The 13,353-nt window shown below is 41.1% G+C and overlaps 1 protein-coding gene and 1 non-coding gene across 2 annotated transcripts in view; one reads left to right on the top strand and one right to left on the bottom strand.

Moving 5' to 3' along the window:
* Positions 1-13,353, top strand: part of THSD7B (thrombospondin type 1 domain containing 7B) — a 936,033-nt gene that overhangs the window by 738,693 nt on the left and 183,987 nt on the right. The gene's annotated exons all lie outside the window — the stretch shown is intronic.
* On the bottom strand, positions 7,636-7,742 carry LOC115873056. Its single transcript, XR_004048205.1, has one exon. It is a non-coding gene; the product is annotated as a U6 spliceosomal RNA (small nuclear RNA).

Raw genomic sequence — 13,353 nt, 5'->3', positions numbered from 1 at the left:
TGTGTGTGTGTGTGAAAGAGAGGGAGAAGTATGCATATTTATTATTTTCTATGTAATATTCAAATATCAACCATTTAACTAATTCTTCAAGTTCTCTAAGATTGACAGTTCCTGCTTTGGGTTCATAAATTTCTGAGTCTCAAGATTTCTTTGTGGAGAGCAAAGGAGAAACTCTTAGAGAAAATGTTAAAATACTACCACACTACAATGTTTCAGAGTTTAGAGATATGTTTCTTTCCAGCATTCGTAAGTTTATAAACTTTTCTTAAATTTTGCAATGACTTCATGGTGCAAACTTACACAGAGCTAGTGGCTTTACTTCTTGTTGTCTGGGATGTCCTTGAAGCTAGTAGCCGGTGGCACACCTGTAGGTCTCAGTCATCAGTTAATAGTAAAATGCTCGGACTCAGCAAGAAGTTCTAAATTGTGAATTTGAAGAAAGGTGACTTGGCAGCCTTCACCTCCACAGGCACACTCATCTTCGCAGGCTTGCAAGAAATAACAGTAACATAATTGGTGTTTTTTGAAGAAAACAGTGTTTTCTTTAGTTGAACAATACACTCTCAGCTGGCCGACTCCACGTGCTTGAATATGTTTGGGAAGGCAGCATAGTACATAATTATATCCTTGAAAGGAAAGTAGATAATCCTTTCAGAAATGGTGCTTTCTCATTCATACAAAATCTGGCCTATTTGTTAAACATCATCTTACAAGGAGAGGTAGCAATAGGAGGGGAATTACAAACCAGTCCTATTCCCATGTCAGAAACAAATGATCCTACCTCCAGGCTTCTCTTCAAATCACTGAAAAAAAATAGAGCCACCTCAACAGAAAGAATTGTCGGCCTAGGGGAGGTCAAACACTGGGCAAATATTATGGCTCCAGATTTTCCGATTATAAATCATACTAGAAAGTTCGCTGTCATTCTCCCTTGGCAACAAATTCCTTGAACTCTAGAGTTCAGTGATTTGAAAAGTCTGGATTGACATTTGATGGAATGAGCTTGGCAGGGCATGGACTCAGAAGAAATGTTCTGTTACTAGCTAGCTACGTGGGTCACTAAAGACAACACACACACAGACACACACACACACCATGAACTCACTGCCAACAAGTTGATACTAACTCCTTAGAGACACTATATAGGAATTCTGAGGTTTAAAATGCTTATGGGAGTGGATAGCCTCACCTTTCTCCTGCATAGCATCTGGTGGGTTGGAACCACCAACCTTGAGGTTCGCAATCCAAAGCTTACTGAACAGCACCACCAGGACTCCTTGACACTATAGACAAGTGATTTAAGCTCCATAAGGTCATGAATTCTTATCTCCTCTCTTGTGACATTAATCAAACACTGAATTTGGCACTAAGTGTTTATATGCCTCTATGGAAAGGTATAATCACCCTGGAAAGCTGTTCAGCATCATAGCACTACACAAGCCTCCAGTGACAGGTAGGTGGTAGCTGCTCATGAGCTGTGTTTGCTGGGGGTTCCTCGTCTCATGCCTGCAGCACCCTCTCTAGAGTCTAAAGTACAGGAGAGAAAGATCAATAATATATAGCCCAATGCAATGGAACTATAGGAGCCCTGGTGGTATAGTGTTTATGCATTTGCTGCTAGCCACACGGGGAGAAATTCAAAACTACCACCTGCTCCACAAGAGAAAGATGGGGCTTTCTACTTCTGCAAAGAGTTATAGTCTCAGAAAATCACAGGGGCAGTTCTACTTGGTCCTTTAGGGTCATTATGAGAAGGTTTCAACTCGCTGGAGTGAAAGAGAGAGACACATCAAATAAACCAACAATGACATCATAGAAATTCCAGAAAGAGATGAGCAAGAACAAGTATTAACAAAAATTTGAAGTGAAGACAGAAATTTTTTTTGAGGACATAAAGCTAGATGTTCAATAAGCTCAGTGAATTCTCGGTTGTCTGAATCCATAGCAGCACATACATCATAACCAGGATCTCAAAGAATAAAGACAAGCACAGGATTCCCAAACCACCGAGAGTCAGCCAGACGATGAGAAAGAAAATGCCCTGACAGTATCAAGGACCTATTTTCTCCTTAGAAATGTTGGAGGCCAGGAGGTAATGGAATGGTATTGTTAAAGTGCTGCAGGAGCGAAACTGTCAACCAAGAATCTTATATATCCAGTGCAGTTAGCCTTTAAGAAAGACAGTGAAATTAAAATGTCCACTGGCAAACAATAACTAGAAGAATACATCTTCACAAGACCACCCCTACAAGAAATATTAAAAAGAGTCCTTAAGACATGAAAGAATGGATATCAAAAATAAATTTGAAGTCCCATATGAAAAAAGTCTCTAGGAAAGGAAATTCCCAGGGACGTTAAAAGCAAGTTTTAGTGATGGTTGCTTGGTAGTTCCAAGGGATATGTTATTTATACTTGATAATGACAAATGTCTAACATATATATGCAGGAAAAGGAGCCAAGACAGCTGCTTAATCAGACATGCGAGACTACTCATCTATAGCAAAAGAATGAGAAAATAATTGAAACAAATCCAGATACTGATCCTGGAACCTTGGCCATCATGTGGAAGGATAAAGGACTAAACTGAACAGCCATTGGAAGAAGAAACTGAACTAAAGACAGCAGATGAAGATGTGGGGTGGACATGACCTACCAGCCAGCCTAGCATAGCATGACCGTCTTTAGAGAAAGGCAGCAGACAACCCCAGGGAGGGGCACAGGAGAGACTTCACACATAAAGCTCAACAGGAGACAGAGAACTTAGACATAACACAGAATAAGGAGAGTGAGCACAACACAGATAGATCGAAGGAGAGAAACTATAGGAAGAAAGATGAGACCTCCAGAGACTGCAGCATCCACAGAGAAGGGGCGTGCACCCAGAAACAGGGCTGCTGACTGGGGCCGTCTTTGACCACTGGGTGGGTATACATATAGAGGAATTAATACATTGATTATCAGTCAGTAGGAGATTCAGAGCCCAACCAGAATGTAGACCAAATCCCTCTCCTTGCATTTTGTTGAGTGTCAAATACTGTTTACAGGTTGCAGCAAATGAGAAATTTCTAGGCACACTTGCTCAGGGACCAGAAAAGTACACATACACTCCCTTCACTGTCCTCCTGGTGATTAACAGTATGTATCCACCCTATCCCTGCAGCCTCAATGACCAGGGACCAGAATATGACCCCCCCCCCAGCTCATTGCACTAGTCTTGTCCAACAACCCCTTCCAAACCACCAGCTCCTTGCCACCTATCCTGCACCCAATACCTAATGAGTGACATGCTCTGCTCCCTTCACCTGCCTCCCACTGCCAACCTGGGAGTGGTGAGGGAGTGCACTTGCAATATCAGTCACTCAGCAGACTACCTTGACAACCAGCAGCACGGGGTGCCACACTGCATCCCTTGACAACCAGAGCAGGGAATGCCACACGGACAGACCAGCAAACAATAGCACACACACACACACACACACACACACACACACACACATGCCTCCACCTACTTGGTGATCTCCAGCATGCTGTCCCACTGCCAGTTAGTGACTGGAGGGGAGGTGCTCCCATTCCTCACCCTGCTCCCCAGGAGCTGGTGGACCATGCTCTAGTGCCACTGACCTGATGACCAATAGGACAACACCCTCCCTGGTTCCCACACTCCCACACCCAGCAACCATCATGCCACTTGTCCAGACACCAGTGACCCAAGGACCTTCAATTCAATCACCTAGTCATTGGTGCTGTGCACTCACAAAGCTCATAACCTGTCAACTAGCAAGGTCACAGCTTATGCCCACATTCAGTAACTGGCCTGCCAGGCATATTACCCCATGAACACTGCCTGTCAAATACCAATAGGAGCCATCTGCACCTCTGTCTAAAGATGAGCAGAAGTTCCTGGTGCTGCCGTTCAACATTGGCACTTCTACAGCATCATACACCACACGCAGACTCCCCTGGACAACCAACTGTACTTGCACTGAAATTCTATTTACTCACCATTTAATGAGATGCCAATTTTTGCATGCACAAAAGGTTTACCTCACCCATTTGGGAAGTATTCTATCATAGTGGCTACAGAGATACCCTGCCTTGACCCCCAGAGGACACGCTAATTGTGAGTACCAAGGTGGATGGACCACATAGTCCCACAAAGGTTGTAGAGGAACCCTGACCACCAAAAGAGGCACCACCCAATGTCAAGGGAAAAGACATATTCTCCCACCACCTCTCACCCTCATGCCTTGAAGCTAGAGGACAGTCATCATACAAAGACACATGATGACCGATCACACGAATCTACATGTGACCTCCTCTGGGGGACGGGCAACAGAAAAGTGGGTGAAGGGAGACGTCGGACAGGGCAAGATATGACAAAATAATAATTTATAAATTGTCAAGAGCTCATGAGGGAGGCGGGGAGAGGGAGCGGGGAAGGAGGGGAAAAATGAGGACCTAATGCCGGGGGCTTATGTGGAGAGCAAATGCTTTGAGAATGATGAGGGCAATGAATGTACAAATGTGCTTCACACAATTGATGTATATATGGGTTGTGATAAGAGTTGTATGAGCCCCTAATAAACCTATTTTAAAAATCTGGAGAAAAAAAGAAACATGATAACTATAGAAGTGAGCAAAATAAAAGCCGTAGTCAATTCGAGTGATAGCGATCTTATATAGGATCTCCAAGGCTTTACATATATCTTTACATGAGCGGAAAGCTTGATCTTTCTCCATCTGGTGAGTTTGAACTTCTGACCTTGTGGTCAACACTTAGCCAACGGTGACCTTACACCCAATAACAGAGATCCAAAATGCATAAAACAAATGTGGTAAATTGAATAGAGAAATAGACTATTTTGCAAACAATAATGGAAGACTTGAACACATTGCTTTTGATGATAGAACAACCTGAAAAAATACTCAACAGAGGTAGAGAAGATCTAAATAACACAGCCAACCAACTCTTATCTCATAGACATTTGAGAGCACGTCACCCGTTAGCAGTACAGTATACTTTCTTTTTTGATGCACATTGCTCTACAGAAGAGACCCACCAATATCCTCAAGCAATTCAAAAGTTTTGAAATTTAGTACAAAATATCATCTTTGATCACAATTTTATGAACATTAAAATAAACACCAAAGAAAAAGTAAAATACATGGAAACTGAATAACCCCTTGAAGACTAATAGGTAACAGAAGAAATTCAAATTAAAATTGAAACATGTTTAGACACAAATAGGAACTAAAAAATCATATATCACAATTTTTGAATAATAGCAAAAGCAGTGCTGAAATATGAATTTACTGCAATAATGCCAATTATAGCCAAAAATGTGTCCCAAATCAATAATTAACCCTGTAACTCAAACGTTTTAAAAGATACAAATAGCACAGTCACCAGTAAAGTAAAATGATGAGGCCAGAGCAGTAAACACCGAAGGGAAATGCACACTCTTACTGAGGCCAAGTTGAAAACCTAGAAGAAATAGAGCAGGCTTTAGAAGCACATTACCTACTTAACACGAAAGAGAGAAACAATTGAACAGATTCCTAACAAAAGGAGAAATGGAAGGGACCATAAACCTCTAACTCCCCAAATATAGCCCCAAAGCTCAGACCCAGATGACGTCCCTGGAGAGGTCTGCCAAACATTCAGAGAAGATTCGACTCACATTCTATTGAAATTATTCCAGAACACAAAAAGGAAGGAATGCTCTAATTCATTCTACGAAGCCATCATCATCCTTATACCAAGGCCAGGCAAGGGCACAAAGAACATTACGAATGAATGTCTCTCATGAATATAGACACAACAATTTAACCAAAGAATTCATGTCAAAAATATAACACGTCACAGTCAAGTGGGTTTTACACCAGGCATGCAAGGATAGTTTGGTGTTAAAAAGAAGCAAGCAAGGTAATTCCCCAGGTGTATAAAAGAAAGGCAAAGGATCCTAACTGGCCCAGTGAAAACAAAAGCAGCAATGAAGAAGAAAAACAAAGCTGAAGACCTCACACTTCCCAGTCTCGAACCGTGTGGGACGACTACCCTAACCCAAACAGCCTGGTAGTGGTTCAAGGCCAGACACGGACCACTGGAACACATTTGGGAACCCAGAAATAAATCCATCCAGTTAGGCAACTGATTTTTGACAAAGGGTTAAAGTGCATTCAGTGGGGACTACAGTCGATTTTAACAAATGATGCTGGCAAAACTGACTCTCTATTTGCTGATGCTTCCTGAATCTCTCAATATTTTGGACATATAATATTTTAATATCACAATTTGAGACTTGAATTTGTTCTATAGTTATTTCTGGTTAGCTTATGCTGTGTTCTTTCTTTCTTACTTTTCTAACTATAGTGCTTTGCACATTTCCTTATAATACTTTGCTTGTCTGTCAGTTCGTTGTACTGTAGCAGCTTGTGTGTGGCTGTGATGCTGGAAGCTATGTCACTGGTATTTCAAATACCAGCAAGGTTACCAAACTGTGAGATTTCTCAGCACAGCATCCAGTCTAGGAATAGACCATGAAGATAGAATAGACTGTATACTTCTGAGTAACTAGTTACTGAAAACCTCAGGAATAATATCATATCTATATGCAGAGAATAATAGCATAACTAAACACATATGTAAATACATGTTTGGGTGCACCACAGTGCATATACCCCCAAATATAATATGGATATATGAGTTACAGAAGCTCCTTAGACCTATTCAGACAATTTATGGAATCGGTTACTGTATTTAAGGTCCTGTGGGATAAGAGTCAATTAGCATAACACAGTTATTCAAGTTAATGTACTACACCCTAGTTTGTTGAGTAATGCCTGGAGGCCTAAAAAGTTTGCAAGCAGCCTTCTAAGATACAACTCTCAGTCTGTACTCATTTGGAGTAAAAGAGAATGAAGGAAGTCAGAGACTCAAGGAAGAAACTAGTCTACTGGTTGAATGGACTACAAGAACCGTGGCATCTTCTAATCTGAGGCTAGAGTTCAATGATGCTTGGTTGCTGGTACCCACTACACTGACCAGGAGCACACTGGTCAGAGAAGGTCCTACTATGAATGGGGAAGAAATGCAGAACAAAACTAGAGTTTACAAAAATGGCCAGACTTACTTGGTTGAGTGTGACTGGGAGAACTCGTAAGACGTTTGCCCTAAAATAACCTTGGAACCAAGAACTGAAACTGCTCTCAGAGTCCAACCGTCAGCAACCGTAGATTGCATTATGAAATAAGCATCGCTTGTGATTCATGTATCCCTTACACAATTAACTACAAGGAGACCAAATGGTCCACATTTCCCCAAAACCTGAGAAGGCAAGGGAGAGGGGAGAGGCTTATTTATAGCTCTGAGAATTCCAAACTTTCAGAAAATTATAAGATATACTGTGATATAATAAAATTAAATTTGACTTAAATAATTTACTAAAATTGATAAGCATTTCATTACAAATGATTTCTTCTTGCCTCTGTCTTATTTGGGGTGACCTAGCAAAGAGATCCTGAGGCAAAATTAGAAGAAGCATGGTAAGGAATTTTCTGGAAATTTTAAAAGAGCCTTGGAATGACTTTGTAAAAGGTTTCATGTCATTCATGATTCTTTTCTTTTTTATTTAAAAAAATATGGAACACTTCACGAATTTGCGTGTCATCCTTGCGCAGGGTCCATGCTAATCTTCTCTGTATTGTTCCAATTTTAGTATATGTGCTGCCAAAGCGAGCACTCATGATTCATTTTATAGGCATAATTAATTCTAAATTATTTATGTGGAGAAATTCACTTCATTCTGAAAGACTCCAGCAAGGATGGCACTATTATGATCTTCATTTTCCAGATGAGGCGTTCAGACAAGCAGCAAGGTTTGCAGATGAGGCAATGGCACAGGTTGCAAGCGGGGGGTAGAGGAGTCTCCACTAGCAAACTGATGACTATTATACATCAGTGTCCTGGTTCTGCCATAACCAAATACTGTAATCTAGGGGGCTTAGGTTACAAGGTAATATCCGATTATTTGATCTCCCTTTTGACCCATTTCCAAATTGTTTCTGTTTAAAAAAATAAAAAAGTGAAGGGGAAATACATGTGGATGAAGCCTCCCTTGCGTCCCCTCTGACCACAGACCAGAGCTGTGAATACCTGCAGAGTGCAGACTGCAGTGGAAAGTGGATTATTGCAGATGCAATTAGGTTAAAATTTAGCACCTTATCATTTGATTTCCCTTACGATCCATTTTAAATTTGTTCTAACTTTTAATATGTTCTTTTGATTAAAGTTTTGATCTATTTTACATTTTATTGTTGTTAGGTTTTTTTGGTGTTTTTTTCTATATGAAATATGAAATCCAGGATTGGTAAATGAATAGAGACAATAACTAGATTAGTGGTTCTATGGGGGTACAGCAGAGGCGGTTGGGGGAAATGGGGAGCTAGTGACGATGAGTACAAGAATGAAGAAAATGTTCTAAAACGGATTGTGGTGATGATTGTATAACTCTTCTTGAGTGATTGAACTATTGATTTGTATGACATGTGATGTATGTGCCAATAAAACAGCTAGATAGATAAAGGAATTAACTGTCTCCTAGTTCTAAAGGTTGGGGGTCTGAGGTCAAGGTGCCAGCAGGGCATGCTCTCTCTCTGAAGAATCGTAGAGGATATTTTGCCTTGCTTCTTCTTACTGCCTGGTGTCTCCTAGAAAGCCAGCCTTAGCCTTCGTTGGCTGGCAGATGCATCAGTAGCTGCCTCTGACTTCACTTAGCTATCTTTCCTCTGTGTGTCCCGGTGCTGCTATAAGGGAAGCAGTTGGACTATAAGGTCGGTGATTCAAATGCATTCTGCAGTAGAAAGATGAGGCTGTATGTTTCCATAAAGATTTATGAACTGGTTATGTCTTTTATCCCATGAGTCATAATAGATTAGGGCCCACCCTACACCACTGTGATGTCATGCTAACTTCCTCAAAGACCCGTTTCTGAACACCGTCATATTGACAGGTACCTGAGATTAGAAATTCAGCATATTTTGTAGGGAGGACACAATTCAACCCATAAAAGGTGTTCTCTGTATAATCTGAGGCGCTAAAGGGAGCATAAATTGCATCAGACATTTATTTTTCCTATCTCTTATCACTTACCTTTGGAAACTAAAATTCCCATGTATCTCAAATTAGCAATACAAGTGCCCTCTAGCCCTGTGCCTTGTTGTGTGTCTGTTTCTTGTCTCCTTTTTGTGATTGTTTTTATTATTGAAGGCCTTTCCGCACTAGACCTAAACTGAACTATTATGCAAAACTGGCCATGCACGCTCTCATTCTGCTCCATAGATCACATACACTATCGTGCATGTCAGCAGTGTGAGTGAGTACACGGCCGTGGAGCAGGATCACAACTGTGCAATTTGTTGTTGTTGTTTTTAGGTGCCACGGCGTAGGTTCCAACTCATAGCAATTCCATGTGCCGCAGAATACAACGCTGCCTGGTCCGGCGCCACCCTCACCATTGCTCTGTGTGAGCCCATTGTTGCAGCCCCGGTGTCCATCCATCTCATCGCGGGCCTGCCTCTTTTTCACTGTCCCTCCACTTGACCAAGCACGATTAGGGACTTCAAATGAAGTATGTGTTTCCGGTGTTTTCCACATTTTATGTGTTTACCAAGTATGATATGAAGAATAAAATAAAGCACACTTAAGCATTTCTGGCACCTTTAAATGTATCTTGGCATTGAATAATAACAATTTCTGAGCCAAACAGAACTATAGTTTCAATACTAGTTCTTCTATTTGTTAACCAGATGACCGCAAGCCACTGAATGTGATGTCTTGTTAACCTCCCCAAAGAACTGTTCTTTGTAGGTAATTCCAAGTAATATTTCCTCATCTGTAAAATGGAAATAAAAATACCTGTTTGAAAATTTATTGTGTCAACTAACAGGGGAACTATTATATTGTCCACTTAGGAAACTGGCACTATTGTAATTATGATGGGGTACCCTACCACAAAAAAACTGGGAAAAGGCTCAGCTGGGTGGAGCTTTCATAGCATGTATTTTTCCCCTCTAGGCGAGCATCCAGCAACTCACTGTGAGTTAATGTCCCCAGGGGTGTCACCTGGGAAGGTTCTCTCAGGTCACAGTGAATTTTTTTCATAAAAGCAGTTCCACTCGAACACCATTATTGTGTGATGGCCAATTTAAGGAAAAATATCACAGAAAGTATTCTGATGTTGAACACAGCTTACAAAGACGGTACTATTGGGAAAAACTCAAGTGTACTAGTGGTTTTCTCATGTCAAAAAAGGTGAAATGTTGATTGATAGGAAACCTCATTCTTTAGGCCCATCAACTTACCAAATATATGAAAATGCCAACATGATTCCTGCACTTGTGCTCACAGACCAACAACAGACCATGAAGAGATGGGGGAATTATCTGGACTCTCTTGCAGCTCAGTTCAGTGACTTTGGGAGATTTGGGAACAAGGGTTGCTGTGAAATTTGTACCTTGGGTTCTGACTGACCAGGAACAAGAGCCTTCCATGGAAACATGCCTTGCTTTGAAAGAACAGCTCTGAAGCGACCCAGATGTGTTTCCTCCACTTTCATTTCTGATGACAAGACATGGTGCTGTTCTTCCAATCCCCAAAGCAAACATCAATCCAGCCAGTGGAGGGCACCATTGTCACCTTGCCCAAATGAAGCTCATGTTGAGAAATCAAAGATCAAGATGATGTTCATTTGGTTTTTTAATGGGAGGGGGATAGGCATTTGGAGTTCGTTCCACCAAGTTAGACTGTTAATCAAACTTTCAGAGGTTCTGAGAAGATTGAATAACAGTGTAAGACCCAAAAATGGCCTGATTTGTGGCAGATGGGGGACTCGTTTTGTCATCACGGCAATGCACCTGCTCCTGCAGCCATCTCAGTGAGCCAGTCTCGGGCAAAAAAATAGCATGCCTCTCACCTCATGTACCTGACTCACCTGACCTGACTCCTTTTGACGTCTATTTGTTTCTGCGCATGCAGAGGGGCATGAAAGGACAGCAGTGATGGCATAGAAGAAGTGAAGGAAAAAACCGAGGGAGATGCTGTCAGCCATCCAAACAGATGAGTTTGAAAAATGTTTCCAAGTATGGAATCGCAGATTGGAAAAATGTATTAAATGTAAGGGAGAGTACTTTGAAGGTGATAAGGTCATTTTGTTAGAAAAAAATTGCATAACTTTGAAAAATTCTGGATTTTTTTGTTCCCCTAGTATTTTAGAGAAATATTTTCGATAGGGACATTTTTAATAGTGTTAGAAGAGCTCGAGAAAAAAAGTGGGAAGGAGTTGCTCCCCAGGTATCTGGAAGATGCTACTCTTTCTGGGATGATTCCCTAGGGACCTTCTTTACTGCTGACATCATAGCCATTTTCAGTGTGGCTGGCACAAGGTCAGGGGGAGCCGAAGAGGAGCTGCTGTCTGTGCATTGGCTAGAACTTTGAGCGGATACTTCTAATGTGGTTAATTAGTAGGACCAACACTTTGCTGATGCTACTGCTGTTGGAAGCACTACCCCAAGGTCTGCAGTATCAGAATATCTAACTTTTTACTGATTTCTATTTTAGCATGAGTGCCTATATTTGGCAGAATCTAGCCAGACACTTGTTAGCAAGAAAGCCTGCCAATTATGCTTTGCAGATTTTTAGCCCTAGAAAATTTGCAGCTATGGAAGCATGGTTTGAAGCAGAAATCTAATATATAATTGTCTAACACTTAAAGAGTAATCAAAAAATCAAAATCAGACACAAGGTATGGATCTAAGAAGTCTGATTTTTATATGCTTAGAACTTATTATTTCACATTATTCATAGAAACAACGAGTATTTTTAAAATAAAAATATCTGCTTTGCTTGGTCACTAGAACGTTTAAAAGGAAAGATACTTATCTCGGGGTAATAATAAAGCTCAGCCCAAGAATAACAAACATTTTCAAGATATGTTGTCATTTCTTCTCAGAGATTGAAAGATAGCTGAACAGACACAAAGAGCCCAGAAGTAGGGGAAACATTGCCACGGGTTCATCAGGAGGGAAATGCTGAAAGAGAGAGTCTTACTCTTTCTGTTTTGTTCAATGCCTGTAATCACCTAAAAATGCTTGATATCATTCACTAGTCGAGTGAAAAAAATGGGTACGCTTTTCTTGGAGTTAGAGTGTGTTTGGTATTCTCATTTTTCTTCTTGATGGGTGGAAAGATGTTGGTACTACATTAGCAGAGTACAGTTATTCCATCTGGAGAAAAGAAGAACTTGAATTAGTTCACTCCCCTAATGTTTGCTTTCAACAATGATGGTGATGCACGTGACAATGACAACTGTAACAGCGGGCAGCACTCATTTTGGTGCCTCCCATGTTAGACTTCTTTCTGAGTATATTTGATCTGCTGATTTTAAAAATGGCGCCAGTTTTCCTTTATCAGTTTTAGTTTTTGAGATGCAGAACATATGCCATAGATCACTCTTCACTCTGCTGACCCGTTTAAAAAAAGGCAAAAGCAAAACAGGATATTTTAATGTAATATTAGCTAACCTGAGAGTGAGGCATTACACATTGGCTTTATTTAAAGTGGTTGTGTTGTAATACTTAAGTCAAATATTCCCTGAAAACAAAATGGGTGTATAAGCAAATGTGGTGAAGAAAGCTGATGGTGCCCATCTATTAAAAGATATAGCATCTGGGGTCTTCAAAACTTGAGGATAAACAAGTGGCCATCTAGCCCAGAAGCAAAAAAGCTCACATGGAAGAAGCACACCAGCCTGTGTGATCACGAGGTGTCAGTGGCTTCAGGTATCAGACGTCAAAGACCCAGAACAAAAAATCATATCGATGTGAATGAGGGGGAGTGCAGAGTGAAGACCCAAAGCCCATCTGTGGACAATTGGACGTCCCTTACAGAAGGGTCACAAGGAAGAGATCAGTCAGTCAGGGTGTAGTATAGCACCATTGAAACATACAACTTTTCTATAGTTTTTAATGCTTCCTCCTCCCCCTCCCCACTATCATTACCCCAATTCTACCTTACAAATCCAGCTAGACCAGAGCATGTACATGTGGACAGATAAGAGCTCACAACACAGGGATTCCTGGACAGATAACCCTCTCAGGACCAATAATGAGAGTTGTTATAACAGGAGGGGAAGGAGAAGGCGGGGGAGGCAGGGGGAACTGATCACAATGATCTACATATAACCTCCTCCCAGGGGGACAAACAACAGAAAAGTGGGTGAAGGGAGACAGCAGTAGGTGTAAGACATGAAAAAAAGTATAAATTTTCAAGGGATGAGGGAGGAGAGAGTGAGGGGG

The sequence above is a fragment of the Echinops telfairi genome, unplaced genomic scaffold (genome assembly GCF_000313985.2).
Source record: "Echinops telfairi isolate 266 unplaced genomic scaffold, ASM31398v2 ScPeMD7_4;HRSCAF=17, whole genome shotgun sequence".
Taxonomy (NCBI): Eukaryota; Metazoa; Chordata; class Mammalia; order Afrosoricida; family Tenrecidae; genus Echinops; species Echinops telfairi.
This window is presented reverse-complemented; position numbering and strand designations above follow the sequence as displayed.